The sequence below is a fragment of the Mobula hypostoma genome, chromosome 28 (genome assembly GCF_963921235.1).
Source record: "Mobula hypostoma chromosome 28, sMobHyp1.1, whole genome shotgun sequence".
In the NCBI taxonomy this organism is placed as follows: domain Eukaryota; kingdom Metazoa; phylum Chordata; class Chondrichthyes; order Myliobatiformes; family Myliobatidae; genus Mobula; species Mobula hypostoma.
Genome location: NC_086124.1, coordinates 20,386,521 through 20,402,536, shown reverse-complemented (window position 1 = coordinate 20,402,536; position 16,016 = coordinate 20,386,521). Strand labels below are relative to the sequence as shown.

Sequence of the window (16,016 nt, the reverse complement as noted above, 5' to 3'; positions counted from 1 at the left end):
AAAGGAGCCGAACGGTCCAAAGCTGGAGATAAACAGGTATTAAGATCTCCGCCCCAAATCAATGAAAACTCGTTCAAATTCGGAAACTGATCAAACAATGATTTATAAAATTCCGGACAATCCATATTAGGAGCATAAACATTAACCAAAACTACTTTTTTATTAAATAGTAAACCACTAACCAATAAAAATCTACCATTCGGATCAGAGATAATATCCTGTTGTATAAAAGTAACTGAGGAATCTATAAAAATAGAGACGCCTCGAATCTTAGCATTGGAGTTCGAATGAAATTGTTGTTCCTTCCAGAATTTGAAAAAACGTAGTCTGTCCCCCCTCCGTACATGGGTCTCTTGTAAAAATAAAATTTGTGCTTTAAGTCTCCGGAACACTTTAAAAACTTTTTTTCTTTTAATAGGATGATTAAGACCATTAGTATTCCAGGAGACAAAATTAATAATAGACTCCATAAATCCTAAAGTCAACCCACAACAAGGAGGATTGACAATAGGCGCGACCCACAAACCCGGAGAGGAAACAGAACATACAAAAGATACCGGGGAAAAGGACGCAACCAGTACTTCAATAATGTATATAGCCCAAAGAAAAACAAACTAAAACGTGAAGCCCCTCCCACCACCCTCCACCCCAAGACCCCAAGGCAAAATCTAAAGCAGACCCGCCAGAAAGAAGCAAGCGCTAAAACTACCCCCATGACTTCCGGTATACGCTCCCTAAAAAAAAGGTATAAATATGAAAAGGATCAGCTAATTGTAAAACAGTAAAAAAATAAGTAAAAAAAAGTTAGCTCAATTAGAATACACACAGAACAGAACAAAAGCCGGAAAATATATATTAAAAAAAACCACAATAAACCTCAAACTCATGAATAGACACAGCAACAAAAAAAAAATAGGATTATTAACATAAAGTGATTATAAAAAGCAAAACAGAATAAAATTTAAAAAAAAACTACAAAATTTAAGGCCGCACAGGAAATACGTAAGATGACAAAAGGGAAGTAACCACCCAGAATCCCCTGGGAAAAGAAAGAAATGACGCAGTTAAAAAGAAAGTTTAGCAGCCATATTAAGAAATCAAAAGTAAACTTTTCTGCCCAAATAGGGCACAGAAAAGTTAAAACCAACCAATTCACAGCCTCCGATCAACGGAGAAAATTAAAAAAAAGGCAATTAAGATGTTGAAGATGAAAGTTGATCCAGATAACTCTGGGCATCCGATGGAGAATCAAAAAAACGAAGGGCTCCATCTGACATGCGAATCCTTAGACGTGCAGGGTACAGCAGCGCTGGTCTTAAATCCATCTTATAGAATTCCGACATCACGGATCTGTAACGGACCCGTTGGTCCCAGATTGGTTTACTGAAATCTTCCACGAATCGGAACTTAAGATCCGAAAAATCAATGAAACCTTTAGATCGAGCGAATCGAAACAGTCTCTCCTTGTCTTGAAAGTAATGAAAACGTAAGATAACATGCCTAGGTCTATCTGACCTAGACGAGTATGATGGGATTCTGTGAACACGATCCAGTAGCGGTGGTTGGTCAGGAAATACAGTAGGGAATGCATCTTTTAAAAGTTGAGAGAAATATTTCATGGGGTTGTTAGCTTCAATGGCTTCCCTCACGCCAATCATTCGTAAATTCTGCCGTCGCATTCTAGATTCCAAGTCAGAGTTTTTAAAAGTCAAAAAGTCAAGTTTCTTCTTCATTACATTAATTGTTTCTTCGATTTTCCCCATCTTAAGCTCACTTTGTTGCGCGAATTTTTGAAGATCAGATATAGCCGACTGATGTTCCGCAATACATGTTTGCATCTTATCAATTAAATCGGCAATTTTCTGGAAATTAGTTGAGATTTCCGTATGAATCAGGTCTTTAACAAAGCCTGCAATTTCCGTACGAATCATCTCCCTAACAGAGGTTGAAATTTCCCTCTGAATTAACTCCGATATCGCTTTCAAAGTCACCGGTGATTCAGTCGGAGGGAGATCCGTAGCTTTCGGTTTAACCGGAGGTTTACCATCCTTGCCGTTTTTCCCGTTCTTAGACATAGCAGATCTAAGTATCATCCAATTGTCAGAGAATTCAGTTTAATTCAAAGTATTGTAAAAATTGATGCCTTAATGGTTAATTAAAGTATAGCTGACCATAGAGAAAAAAAAACTCAGAGGTAATGGAGCGAGTCAAGAACGCGACTTCACTCCATGAGCGCTACCGGAAGTCTCCTGTATAGAAAATTTAGAATAAATCCCAATGTGGCTTCCTCTGCATTGGTGAGACATGACCTAACTTGTGAGTCTACCTGATCAAGCACCTCCATTCCATCAGCCAAAGGCGGAATTTCCTGGTGGCCAGCCATTTTAATTTCTGTCCCCATTCCCATTCGGACATGCCAGTCCATGCTTTCCTCTTTTGCTCACCTGGAGGCCACCCTCACGGTGGAGGAACAACACCTCATACTCTGTCTCGGTAGCCGCCAACCCGATGGCGCGAACATCGATTTTTACTTCTGGTAACTTTTTTCCCCTTCCCCCTCCTCTCTTCTATTCCCAGCTCTGGTCTCTTACCTCTTCTCCTCACCTCCCCCTGGGTCCCCTCCTTCTTGTCCTTCTGCTTCGGTCCACTCTTCTCTCCTATCAGATTCCTACTTCTCCAGCTCTTTACCTTTCCCAACCCTTCTGGTTCACCCATCACCTTCGAGCTAGTCCCCCTTCCTCTCTCCCACTTTTTTATTCTGGCACCTTCCCCTTTCCGTATCGGTCCTGGCCCAAAATGTTGACTGTTAATTCATTTCCTTCGATGCTGCCTGACCTGCGGAATTGCTCCAGAACTCCGAGGGTCAGACACAGAGTGAAGCTTGCTCTGTGCCATCCTGTCGGATGAAGCTGAGGATTGTCCGACGATGCTGAGGATGTTCTACGAGTCTGTGGTGGCCAGTGCTATCATGTTTGCTGTTGTGTGCTGGGGCAGCAGGCTGAGGGTAGCAGACACCAACAGAATCAACAAGCTCATTCGTAAGGCCAGTGATGTTGTGGGGATGGAACTGGACTCTCTGACGGTGGTGTCTGAAAAGAGGATGCTGTCCAAGTTGCATGCCATCTTGGACAATGTCTCCCATCCACTACATAATGTACTGGATGGGCACAGGAGTACATTCAGCCAGAGACTCATTCCACCGAGATGCAACACAGAGCGTCATAGGAAGTCATTCCTGTGGCCATCAAACTTTACAACTCCTCCCTTGGAGGGTCAGACACCCTGAGCCAATAGGCTGGTCCTGGACTTATTTCCTGGCATAATTTACATATTATTATTTAATTATTTATGGTTTTATAATGCTATATCAAGACTCTATTCTTGGTTGGTGCAACTGCAACGAAACCCAATTTCCCTCGGGATCAATAAGGTATGACTATGACCATGACTATCACAGCCACTTTGGATCAGACTCTGAGTGAAGCTCCATCTACACCGTCAATTCACGCACTTCTGAGGAAGTCAGGTACGTTCTATTGCTCTCAGCTGAGCGAGTTCAGTGTTATCTCCTCGCACCATTCGTTAAACTTCCTCATATTGAGTGACTTGTCCTTTTAAACAGGGTGTGAATCTCTTCTGAAGGGGACTAACTTCTTGCTTAATATAAGACATGTCACAGCCACCAATCTGCACTTTCCCCAGAAGGTTCGCTGCGTGTCTCGCCCTGCAGCCTCGGACAATCCCAAACTGAGTCACTGCACAGGTCCTTGTTCAAGATTCGTTCCTTTTGGTCGCAAGAGTTTCGGATCTGAATACGACTGCCCAGGAAGTCGAACTGAGCCGGAGAGCCCGGGGAAGGTGAGCTATACTGTACCTCTTCCTAGAGATGCTGCCTGGCCTGCTGCGTTCACCAGCAATTTTTATGTGTGTTGCTTGAAATTCCAGCATCTGCAGATTTCCTTGTGTTTGCGCTTTTAATCCTAAAACCATTTTCGTAAACCTCCTTCGAATACTCCCCAGTTTCAGCACATCCTTTCGAAGAGAAGCGGCCCAAAGTGGCGTCACCAAGCCATCTGAGTCTCAGTTGAGTTTGGTGGTGTCATAAGGCGGTGGCTGGGAACGGACCCAAGTGCAAGACACAAACACTGAAGTACGAGGGACAGGACTAGGATACAGGGCGAGGGCAAGGACATGGACACGAAAACCGGGAACCCGGAACAGGACTGGACAAGAGAGCTAGGAGCCCGGGCTTGGACTCTGAGCCAGAGACTGGACAAGGACCCAGAACCTGGGTCTTGCCTCTGGCTCAGACCCCAGAACTAGGCAAGGACGTGACTTGGCTGGCAGGCAGGACGAGGCTGGAGTCTTCAGGCTTGAGACCTGAGGCGAGGCTGGAGACCAGAGACTTGAGGCAAGGCTTGGCTAGAGGCCTGGGGTCTTGAAGCTCCTTCTGGGCCGGGCGCGGTACTCCTGGGCACGGTGCTGATCACCTGAACAGAGAGCGGATCACCTGGGCAGGTTGTGGATCTCCACCCGACGGAGGCAAGGGACAGGAAGGGATGGAACCAACCGCAGGTTAATGGCAATCTGGCCTGACTTACCCGACGGAGACAAGGGACAGGAAGGGACAGGACCCACCGCAGGGTAACGGCAATCTGGTTTGGCTTACCCGACAGATGCAAGGGACAGGAAGGGACATAGATACAGGGTGGCTCCAAGACAAGACTTCAGGCGAGGCGAGGCGAGAGTTACCGGCAAGACAAGGCAAGGCTTCAGGCAATGCAAATCGAGACAAGAACTTCAGGTGAGGCGGGAGTTACCGACAAGACAAGGCAAGGCTTCAGGCGAGGAAACAGAAGGCAGGGGAAGGGATACAAGGAGTAAGGACAAGAACAATCCAGCAGCTACACGCTGGTCTCTGGAGGTATTTATGCAGCCAGCCCCAACGAGAATCAGCTGCCTCAATTAGTGCTGAACAGGAACAGAAACAAGGTAGGCAGGAAAACCTGGAGCAAGGGTCGATGACAATGAACAAGGACAGTGAACCGGAATGCGGATTTCACGGATCGGACCATGACACGTGGGGGTGATGAAGGAATATGGATCCTTTGTAGCCAGAAGGGAATTAGCTAAATTTAGCTTCATGTTGTTCCCAGATATCCTTCTACAAACACAACAAGCCTAATAAATAGTCTCAGCCCGAAACATCAACTGCTTATTCCTTTCGGAAGATGCTGCCTGACCTGCTGATTTCTTCCAGCATTTTGCGTGTGTTACTCTGGATTTCTGGTATCTGTCGAATCTCCTGCGCTTATCACTGTACGATGTCTCCATCTAGTGTCCGAAACTGGCGCTACAGCAGATTGGGTATCAGTATCATGTTTAATATCACTGGCATAAAATTTGTTGTTTTGCGGTAGCTCTGAGGCCTCCGTTGGTCAGGGTCGATCACGGGTGCTGCGTCCTATCTGTCTAGATTTGCACGCCAGGGCAGTGCGATTAGGAAGAGCATGCTGTTTCCCATGTAGCAGACTACCCCTCTCCGTGCATCCAAAGGACCGGCAGAGACTGATGCAGTTTGGCACCAGCAGTGTCACAGGAATCACCAGCCAATTGACCAGTAACAAATAATATAAATTACAATTAGACATATAAAATCAAATGAAGCAACTGGTGGAAAGAGAAGTGAGGTAGTGTCCATGGTCCGTTCAGAAAATCTGATGGCAGAGGGGAAGAAGCTCTCCTTAAAAACTTGGAGCGTGTGTCTTCAGGCTCTCGTAACTACTCTTTGATGGTGGCAATAAGAGGGCACGTCCTGGTTGATGGTGGTCTCTAATAACCCCTCCCTCCTCCTTTCTATTTTATGGCATCGCCGCCCCCCCACCCCCCCCGTTCCTTCTCAGTCCGGAAGAAGTGTCTCGGCACGAAACGTCGACTACCTATTAACTTCCTCAAACGCTGCCTGCCCTGCTGGATCCCTCAAGTATTTTTTTTTGTGTATCGCGTTGGAATGGTGCTTCTTCTTCATCTTGTTTTGAGATGGTTGGCGCCCAGCTTGACGGTGCATTACCGCGTTGGAATGGTTGCAGTTGAAATGGCCATCCAGATCGTCACCGACAGCCCCCTGACAATGTCTCCACCTGGTGTCCTAAACTGGCTCTGCAACAGCGAACGTTTAAACTACGGGCAATCATCCGATCCCTGAGACCCGGAGACTTGAAACAACGACCCCACATTGAAGCCGAGAACTAGAAAACTGTGTTAATGAAGTTTCCAGAGCCTGATTAGATAAGATAAGATAAGATTAGATTAGATTAAGCTCAGTCATAAGGTTTCTCACTGGGTATAATCATAACGCCAAAAGGTCAGACACAGAGCGAACACAAGAGATTCTGCACATGCTGGAAATCCAGGTTGACACTCGAAAATGATGCAGGAACTCAGCAGGTCAGACCGCGTTATGGAAACCAACAAATAGTCAACGTTTCAGGCCGAGACCCTTCTCGAGGTAGCAGAGTGCTGCTTTCACTGCATTGTTCCGTCACAAACTCTAGGAGTCAGACACAGAGTGAAGATTCTTCCACACCATCCCGTCATGCAATCCCAGGATCAGACACAGAGCGAAGCTCCCTCCACGTGTTCACGTCAGACACTCCCAGGGTCAGGCACAGTGAAGATCCCTCCACGTGTTCACATCAAGCACTCCCAGGGTCAGGCACAGTGAAGATCCCTCCACGTGTTCACATCAAGCACTCCCAGGGTCAGGCACAGTGAAGATCCCTCTACACTGTCCCATCAGACACTCCCAGGGTCAGGCACAGTGAAGATCCCTCCGCACTGTTCCATCACACATCCCTCGAGTCAGACACAGAGTGAAGCTCCCTTCACACCATCCTATCATACACTCATGGGGTCAGGTACAGAGTGAAGCTCCCTCTACACCATCACATCACATATTCCCAGGGTCAGGCACAGAGTGAAGCTTCCTCCATATCGTCCCATCACACACTCCCGGTGTCAGACAATGAGTGCAACTCCATACACACACTTCCATCACACACTCCTGGAGACAGACACAGAGTGAAGATCCCTGCACACTGCCCTATATTTTTCTCCTGAGGTCAGACACAGCATGTAACTCCCTCTAACACTGTCTTATCACACATTCATTGGGTCAGACACAGAATGAATCTTCCTCCACAGCGTCACATCAAACACTCCCAAGGTCAGACACAGAATGAAGTTCCCTCCACACTGTCCCATGAGACACTGTCGGGGTCAGACGCAGAGTTAAGTTCCTTCCTGTCTGCTATTACATTCTGTGAGGTCTGGGGATAAGGGAAACTTTGGGGTACAAGGGGAAGACATGCCTGAGACAAACACACACACAGACACACACACACACACACACAGATACACACGTAAACACACACACACACACAAACACACAAACACACACACACACACACACACACACACACACAGAGCATGTGGTAGGCAATATTGGTAATATTGGATTTGAGGTACGAGCCTGGGAATACAATGATGTGTTGCAGACACAGATTGCTGAATCGGGAACATAGCCTGTGGCAGGGGTGTCTAAACCCAGGGGACAAGGGGGAGGTGTGTCAGCTGTAGCGAGAACCTGAGGGAGAATTTTTCCTCCAGTGGGTGGGGGCATGGTGTCGTGTTTGGGATTTGGAACTCTGTAGGGGGTGGTTGGGGCATAGTCTCTCACAGCATTGAACCAGTATCCGGACAGTCACTTGAATGGCCGAGGTAGAGAAGGGGATGAACCCAGTGGAGGTGGGAGAGGGGGCGACGGAGAGGCGTGCTTGGGAAGGGGTGGTGAGGAGAGAGCGCTGGACTCTGGCAGGGGTCGTGAGGAGAGAGCGCCGCACGGCTGGGAAGACAAGGGAGTGCCGCGATATGGGAGTATCCGTGAGGGAAAGCTGCGCTCGTGGGAGGGGCAATATGGGAGCGATACTTGTGCGTAGGGCCTGGAGGGAGCACCACGTTGCCGAAGGTCCCAACACTTCTTTCTTTTGACTTCTTCTTAATGTCCCATCTCGATAGTTTCAGTACGCGCTCCTTCCCACTGACTTCCTCACAATCCTACCGCCCACTGCTCAACTCTTTTATCCCCTCTCCATCCGTCCACCCTCCTTTCGCCATTCACTGCTGCGCTCACTTCTTCAATCTCTCCCCCAGGCATGTCGCTCTCCAGCGGTCACAACGACAATCTGGTCAAGCTCGCCGCCACTGGGAGCCCCCTCATCAGCAACTGCAGCTCCGGAGGGACGGAGTGGTCACCGCCCAGTTCCGCACTCAAGATCATCTTCGCCCTCATCGTCCTGCTGGGTGCCCCTGGTAATGGCGCCGTCATCTGGGTGACAGGCTGAAACATGGAGAGGAACGTTTACACGGTGTGCTTTCTCAACCTGGCGGTGGCGGACCTGTCCTACAGCCTCATCGTCCCCACCCTGCTGGCCTACAGCTGCCCAGTGACGCATTCTGGAGATTGATCACATGGATCTTCAAATTCCACATGTCTGCCATTGCTTTCTTGTTGACCCTGATCAGCATCGTGCGGTGCCTGGCCATCACTCAGCCCGTCTGGTTTCAGTACCACAAGGGCCTGGCTTGGGTGCGTGCGGGCTGCATCGGGGCTTGGGGCATGGCCTTCCTCCTTTGCCTGCCTGAACTCTTGCAACTCTGTACTGAGTCAATTTCGAAGGAGAAGATCTGGCTTGCGTTAGAAATAACTGGGATCATCCTCTCCTTCGGGCCCCCTCTCCTGATCATGGCCGTGTGCTACCTTCTGGTTGGCCGGAAGCTAAAGGGGAAAACGTTCTCCAAATCCAGGTACCTCGTTCATCTCATCGTTACAATGGTCTCCGTTTTCATTGTCTGCTGGCTCCCCATCACTGTTTGCGAAATTCTCTGGAAATTATCAATATGCGTTTCCCTGCAGTCTTTGTACTTCACGTCCTCCCTGGGATCCTTGCACAGCGTCCTCAACCCCCTCATCTACGTCTTCTCTGGCCACGACTTCCGCCAGGTCTTCAGGCGCTCCCTGGCTGCCACTCTCCATCTGGCCTTCGTCGAGGAGAAGATGGAATTCGAGACCAATCATCCCATCCCCACCGTTTCTGCGGAGACAAGAAACTGAGGGACCCTCCCCTCTCACAAGGGCCTTCTGAAGTTTGAGATGTTGGACATTCAGCAGCGGGGGGAGGTGGGGGGGGGGGTGCTCCTAACGGAGGTCTCTGAACATAGTTGGTCCAACCTCTCCTTAAGCCTAATGATCCAGAAAACACCCTCTCTAAAGCCTCCAGATGTGCATTATCTAATTTTCTTGAATACTTTTCAAACCTCTATCAGGTCTCCACTCAGCCCCAGACAGAGAAAACAGCCTAAAATTCTGTACACTCTCCTTATAGCTCAGGCCTCTAATCCGGGCGGCATCCCGGTGAAACCCTTGTGCACCTTGCACAAAGCCCCCCACACTCTTCCTGTAACAGGATGACCAGAGATGCAGAATGGCCTCCCCTTCATCTCTAATCCAGGAAGCATCCTGATGAGCGCTTTCTGCACCCTCTCCAGAGCCCCCACTGATCCTTTGTAAGGTGGGGTAACCGGAAATGAGGGTTAAGCAGAAATCGTGATCATCAGCAGACGGGTTTGTAGGCGGGATATGCAGTTAGAATTAATTCAGAGGCTCAAGTGGTCAGTCTAGTATTAATGAATGCACACAGCCCGCAACCTGAAATTCCGACTCTTCTTAAGATGTTCACAGAAAACAGACAAAATACCAAAGGAACCAATGACAGAAAATATTAGAACACCAAAGCCCCCTCTGCCTCCCACACACCAGCAGCAGCAAAAGCAACAACCCTACCCCCTCCCTCTCCCCCCCCGACTTGCCCCCGCAAGACTATCAATCCTACCCCCCCCACCCACCACCCAAGCAATAGCAAAGCTCCTCGAGACCATGATCGAGAGTCCGACAAAAACACAAAACGGCTGCCCATCCCAACACTTCGACATCTCAGACGGGCTCCCTCTCCCACTAAGGAGGGAGAGGAGCTTAAAATATATGAATAGAGGAGCGGAGTTGAAGACATTATTGAACGTGTTCGATATAAGATCATGGTCTAGTGTGTTTTGTTCCGTTTGCTTTTTGTTTGGGTTTAGTATTTAGTTCTTCTTTTGTTTCTTTTTTGAGGTTTTTCATTGTATTTTTACTTTTTACTGTATGATTAATTACATAATGAATTTGGAAGTCTATTATACCTGTATTATTTGAAATCTTTTTTGTATATGCTTATTAACAATAAGATTATTCCAATCTCTCTGTATCAACATTGTTATTCTGTTCATAATCTTGGAAAATTAATAAAAAGATTTTAAACAAGAAAGAAAGAAAGGAGGGAGAGAGAGGCACCGCTCCTTCCATAGCGCGAGGGGAGGCCAGCGGCTCGCTGCAGTCTGCAGTGTCCCCTGCTGTCTCAACGCCTCAGTCCCCAGCGATGCTCCAGTCAGTGACACCGGGAGTGGGTTAGCCCACTGGAGATAGGAAGGTTTACGGGACCGCTTCGCTGAGCAGCAGAAAAAGTAGTATCTCCCAGTGGCCACCCATTTTAGTTCCACTTCCCATTCCCATTCCGATATCTCAATCTATAGCCTCCTCCACTATCGTGATGAGGCCACACTCAGGTTGGAGGAACAACACCTTATATTCTGTCTGGGTAGCCTCCAATCTGATGGCATGAACATCGATTTTTCAAACTTCTGGTAATGCCACCCCCCCACTCCCGTCTTCATCATTCCCCGTCCCCTTTTCCTTCTCTCACCTTATCTCCTTGCCTGTCCATCGTCTCCCTCGGCTGCTCCTCCCCCACTTTCTTTCTTCCATGTCTTTCTATCGTCTCCTATTAGATTCCTCCTTCTCCAACCCCATATCTCCCTCACTGATCAGCTTCCCACCTCTTTACTTCACCCCTCCCCCACCAGGTTTCACCTATCACCTTGTGTTCTCCTTTCCCCTACCGTCTAACCGTGACTCCTCATCTTCTTTTTTTCTCCAGTCCTGCTGAAGGGTCTCGGACCGAAGCATCGACTGCACTGTTTTCGATAGGTGCTGCCTGGCCTGATGAGTTCCTCCAGCATTTTGTGTGTGTTGTTCTTTTTTTGGGGTTAGCGATATCCCACAAGCCTTTGCAGCCTGGACGCTTCTTCTCTGCACATCCCTCCTGGAGTTTGTTCATTAGAGCGCATTATGGCTTGGGCTCAACAGAAGTCCATTGGGAAAATTGTGCTGTTTTCTGAATCCCAAGGTGTTTTCTAGACACACGCCCTCACCCCACCCGCCCCCAGACCTCCCCTATGTGAGCCCCTTTCGTGCAATCTGAGGATACCCGGGGTTTCTATTGAGCTGGGAACGCCAGCAAGACCCAAGAGCTGATTCTGGACTTCAGAACGGGTAAGACGAAGGAACACAAACCAACCCTCATAGAAGGATCAGAAGTGGAGAGAGAGAGAGAGAGAGCAATTTCAAGTCACTGGGTGTCAATATCTTTGAGGAACTAACCTGGACACAACATATCGAAGCAGATATAAAGAAGGCTGTATTTCAATAAGCGTTTGAGGAGATTTGATTTGTCAGCTAACGCACTCGAAAACATCATTGAGGACCTCATGAAGTCTGTACATCTGGCTGTGTGGTGAAAAAGGCACAACAGCACCTTCGACCTCAGACGGTCGAAGAAGTTTGGTATGGGCCCCCAAATTCTGAAAACTTTCTAGAGGCACATTTGAGAGCATCCTGACTGGCTGCATCACCGCCTGATCTGGGAACTGTACTTCCCTCAATCGCAGGACTCTGCAGAGAGTGGTGCCGACAGCCCAGCGCATCTGTAGATGTGAACTTCCCGCTATTCAGGACACTTACAACGACAGGTCTGTAAAAAGGGCCCGAAGGGTCATTGGGGACCCGAATCACCCAAACCACAAACTGTTCCATCCGGGAAACGGTACCGTAGCATAAAAGCCAGGCCCAACATGCTCCGGGACAGCTTCTTGCATCATACTGATTAATTCACGCCGATACAATTGTATTTCTATGCTATATTGACTCTCTTGTTGTACAGACTACTAATTACAAATTACTGTAAATTGCACATATAGACAGAGACGTAACGTAAAGATTTTTACTCCTCATGTATATGAAGGATGTAAGTAAAAAAGTCAATTCAATTTAATTCTACAAATGTTCCGTGGAGAGCATTGTGGCTGGCGGGTTCACCGTCTGTTATGGAGGAGGGGGTCTACTGTACAGGTCGAAATAAGTTGCTGGAAATTATAAAAATAGTCAGTGCCGTCATGGGTACCAGTCTTTGCAGTATCAAAGACATCTTCAAGGAGTGGTACCTCAGGAAGGCAGCGTCAAACATAAAGGATCCCCATCACCCAGGACATGGCCTCTTTGTTCTGTTACCCTCAGGTAGGACGTACAGAAGCCTGAAGGCACACACTCTGCGATTCAGGAACAGCTTCTTCACTCTGCTATCCGCTTTCTAAGTGGACACTGAACCCGTGAACCGTACCTCACTGCTTTTTTATTTCTGATTTTTTGCATACATATTTTAACTTAACTATTTAATAGGTATATATACGTATATACACACACAATTTAAGTCTATTTTTTCTCCCTATTTATCATGTACTGTTGCCGTAAAGTTAACAAATCTCACGACATATACCGGTGATATTAAATCTGATTCTGGCAGCGACGATCCTTTTTGTTTTGGGAATTACAAACCGCTGCCGCTTTGCCGACTGACCGCCAACCGTGGTGGGCGGGACTTCCTGTGGTAGAACACACCAGTCATTTTCACTCGCTGTTTCATGCTACGTGGCGTACGTCCTTCCAATCGCCGTCAGAGTCTCAACCTATGGGGGCGAGGCGAATAGGACCCTGCGAGACGGAGGAACAGGGCGAGAGAGGAGGAGGAGGGAATGGGGAAGAGGGAACGAGTGAGGGTGGAGGAGTCAAACTCCATCTTTGAGATTTAAACGTATAGTCGCCAGAAATATAACAGAGAGTAAGTATCGCAGCTGTTGAGAAGGTGATGCAATATTTTTCTATCACAAGTACTCCTGAAAATTACGATTACTTTATGGGTACACACAGTATGCTATGTGCGTAAAGCATGTGCATTGTCATGATCACAAACCAATGTAAATACAATCCATAGAGCAGTGTGCCCATGGTGTCCATACAGCGTTTCTGAAAACCGGTCTGGACAAGATAGAACTCTTTTCAGTTTCCATTGTGGGCAACATTTTAATTGACTTGAATTATGAATTGAAGTAACAAATACAGGCGATTAAAATAGTGCGCGATAGGGACGTTTCATTGTGATTTTCATGACCAGCAGCCCAAAATTTTTAAGATACACCCAAAGATATTCAAGAAGCAAAAATCTTTTTTGTCTAGTGGATATTTATTGCTTGGTTGCTTGTCTATCTATCTATACATCTATCTGTATCTCCATCTATCCACCTATCTATCCATCTATCTATCTGACAATCTATTGATCTGTTTATCTATCTATACATCTGTACATCGACCCATCTATCCGTCTATTCATCTACCTGTCTGTCTATGTGTGTATGTATGTGTGTATGTATGCATCTCTCTATCTATCTGTTTATCTGTCCGTCTATTTACCTATCCATCTATCTGTGTATCTATCTGTCTCTATCTATACATATATATATCTAACCGTCTATCTGTCTGTCTACCTATTTGTCTATCAGTCTATCTATGTCTATTTATCTCTCTCTCTCTATCTTCTTTTGTACTTACTCAGTTTATTGTTTTTTTTTGTTGACTTTTGTCCGTTCTATTGGTGCGGTCTTTAATTGATTCTATTATGGTCATCAGATTTATTGTGTATGCCCGAAAGAAACTGAAACTCAGGGTTGTCTGTGATGTCTTTGATAATAAATTTACTTCGAACTTTTAACTTCTCACTCCATTTGAGCATTAACTCAATCTACGTCTGTCATCATCATCATCATCAGGTGCCGTGCCCAGTATAAAGCTCTATCAGATCTCTCCTCAGTCTCCTCCATTCCAAAGAAAACAACCCAAGTTTTCCCAGCCTCTTAATGATAGCATGTGCCCTCTAAACCAGGCAGCATCCTGGTAAACCTCTTCTGCACCCTCTCCAAAGTCTCAACTTCCTTCCTATAGTGGGGGTGACCAGAAATGTATGCAATACACCAGACATGGCCTAACCAGAGTTTTATAAAGTTCTTGACTTTTGAACGGTTTCCTCTGATGTCAGACTCCTGAACTGGACACGCTTTTCCAAGCTCTGTAATGGGAAAAGGTTTCTAGGTCAATTGAGGAGAAGTTTATTTTGAACCATTTTAGAGGTTTGCAAAACTGTACCAACCCCTGGGTATCTCTGGCCGTTGGGTTGTCCAAACGAAGTAATGTGAGTTATTCTGATCGACACACAGGAAGGATGTGGTTCTGCTGAAGAGAATGTAGAGGGGATACCAGAGGATGTTGCCTGGATTTGAGAGCTTCAGTTATGGGGAGCGATTGGATAGGCAGGGTTTGTTTTACCTGGAAGTAGAGAGACTGAGGTGCTGACTAACAGAGGAGCATTCAATGACAAGAAGCATAGGTAGTCAAAATCTTTATCCTGGGATAAGGCTATCAAAAACAAGAGACCATAGAGTTAACAAAAATGTTAACGTATGAGAAGTGTTTGATGGCTCTGGACCTGTATTTGCTGGAGTTCAGAAAAATGAGGGGGCTCTCACTGATACCTACCAAATATTGAAAGGTCTCGACAGTGGATGCAGAGAGTCTATGACCAGAGAGCACAGCTTCAGAATAGAGGGATGTCCCTTTACAACAGAGATGAGGAGGAATTCCTTTAGCCAGTGGGTAGTGAATCTGTGAAATTCATTGCCACAGACAGATCTGGAGACCAAATCATTGAGTATATTTAAAGTGAAGGTTTATCAGATCTTGATTAGAAATGGTATTAAGGGTTATGGAGAGAGGGCAAGAGAATGGGGTAGAGAGGGAAAATAAATCAGCTATGATCAAATGACAGAGCAGACTAGATGGGCCAAATGGCTGAAATCTAGTCCTATATCTCATGGATTTTCATCATCATCATCATCATCATCATCATCAGGTGCCATGCCCAGTTTGAGCTTTGACTGCCATGGCCCACGCACCCCTGTTTTGGGTCAAGTGGATCAATTCATTGGTATTCATTTCCAGTTCTCTGGCTGCTGTCTTCATCATCATTTGTCTTGGCCTTCCTCTTGCTTTCTTCCCTTCAAGCTTTCCCATAATTACTGTGCATTCTAACTCCCCTTTCCTAATCACATGTCCAATGAAGTCACGTTCTCTTTTCATGATTTCATACATTATTTCTTTTTTTGTGTTTGCTCTGTTCATGACATCCTCATTAGATATTCGTTTCGTCCATGATATTGTTTGCATCCTCCTCAAAAACCACATGTCTGCTGCTTCAATTCATTTCCTTATGTTGCTAGATGTTGTCCAACATTCTGAGCCATATAACATAACTGGATAAACGTAACATTTCAGTGCTCTGAGGCGGGTTGTCATGCCTAGTTTAGTGTTGGTCAGTGTACTCTTCATTCTCGCAAAGGTGTCTTTTGCCATCCCTATTCTTCTTTTGATGTCCAAGTAGCATCTGCCATCTGTTATCACCCAGCTTCCTAAGTAGCAAAAGTTCTGTACTTGTTTTATGTCTTCCCCATTTACTCTCAGCCTGCATATAGGATTCTCCTTCTTTTTGGATATCACCATACATTCTGTCTTTTTACAATTGATAGATAGACCCATTTTTGCACTTTCTTCAACAACTATATCAATTAAGTTTTGTAGTTCTTCCTCCGTACTTGCAATTAACACAGTGTCATCCGCATATCTAAAATTATTGATGTTTTCA

The 16,016-nt window shown here is 46.4% G+C and overlaps 1 pseudogene; it reads left to right on the top strand.

The window, feature by feature from the left end:
• The first annotated feature begins 8,213 nt into the window (after window positions 1-8,213).
• LOC134338718 (C3a anaphylatoxin chemotactic receptor-like) lies at window positions 8,214-9,172 on the top strand (annotated as a pseudogene).
• Window positions 9,173-16,016: the final 6,844 nt, after the last annotated feature.